General features: G+C 40.9%; 1 non-coding gene across 1 annotated transcript; it reads right to left on the bottom strand.

Moving 5' to 3' along the window:
- Positions 1–818: 818 nt before the first annotated feature.
- TRNAT-UGU (transfer RNA threonine (anticodon UGU)) lies at positions 819–891 on the bottom strand. The gene has a single exon. It is a non-coding gene; the product is annotated as a tRNA-Thr (tRNA).
- Positions 892–1,227: the final 336 nt, after the last annotated feature.

Here is a 1,227-nt window from a genome sequence, read left to right as displayed (position 1 = left end):
TTGCTTCCACCCTGGCTAGAATGCCCTTCCTTCTCCTTGCCACAAATCAAAATTCTACATACAAGGCCAACAGATGTCATATCCTCCATGAAAATGTCATCAGCACCTCTGGCTGACAAAAGTTCTTCCACATCCCTGAATTTCAGTAGGTTTTCTACAGTTCAGCACAGTCATCTTCAAAGTAGGTACACTTACTCCTCTGAGGCTTAGTAAGGCTTTCCAAAGGAGCCTATGGACAAGAATATTTTGAAGGAAAGCAACATATAGATCTTCAAATTCAGTATCTGCTTTTTATTAAATACCCCAGGCCCCCTTTTTGCAATGGCTCTTCCCTCACTTTACAAAAGAAAGGTGCCCCTCTCACTCTTCCCGATCTTTCTAAGGTGCATTGCTCTGGAGTTCAGAAAGCCTTCCCAGGCACCAAAAAAAGGAAAATTTGAAAATGTTGGTGTTGGTGAACCCACATGGGAGGTGAATGGCTCTAGGAACTGGGTATCAGTTTGTTAGCATTGCTGTAACAAAGTATCGTAGACCAGTGGCTTGAACTGCAGAAATTTATTACCTCACAGTTCTGGAACCTAGAAGTTCAAAATCTAAGTGTGGTCAAGGTTCCGTCCCAAGGGAAGGCTCTGTTCTAGGCCTCAATACTTGGAAGGTGGATGGTGCGCTTCTCTCGGTGTGTTTGCATCCTCCTCCCTCTGTGTGCATCTGTCTCTGTGTCCAAATTTCCCCTTTTTATAAGGACACCAGTCATAGTGGATTAAGGTCCACTCTAATAACCTCATCTTTAAGTTTTTTGTTTTTTGTTTTATTTTTAAGGGAGGTGCTGGGGATTGAACCCAGGACCTCATGCATACAAAGCACACACTCTACCGCTGAGCTATACCCTCCCCCTTCATCTTGACTTACCTAATTATATCTGCAACAACATTATTTCCAAGCAAGACCAGTGGTAAAGACTTCAACATAAGAATTTTGTTGGGGACACAACTTGGTCCATAACAGACTGGATAACAAATCCTTTGCAAGTCAGGTTGTTTTCAATACTTTGCTTTCAGTAAAACTGAAGGAGAAAATAGTGAAGTTGTCAGGTTATTAAAACGATCGTTTGATAATGGACTACCATGTGATTTGGGGCAAATAAGTCAAAAGAAGTTTCAAAAATTAAAGGACATTTTTATAACAAAACTTTCCATTCCCATCTCTTTCTTTTTAAGAACAAGGATT

This window comes from Camelus bactrianus, chromosome 8 (assembly GCF_048773025.1).
Source record: "Camelus bactrianus isolate YW-2024 breed Bactrian camel chromosome 8, ASM4877302v1, whole genome shotgun sequence".
NCBI lineage: Eukaryota > Metazoa > Chordata > Mammalia > Artiodactyla > Camelidae > Camelus > Camelus bactrianus.
This window is presented reverse-complemented; position numbering and strand designations above follow the sequence as displayed.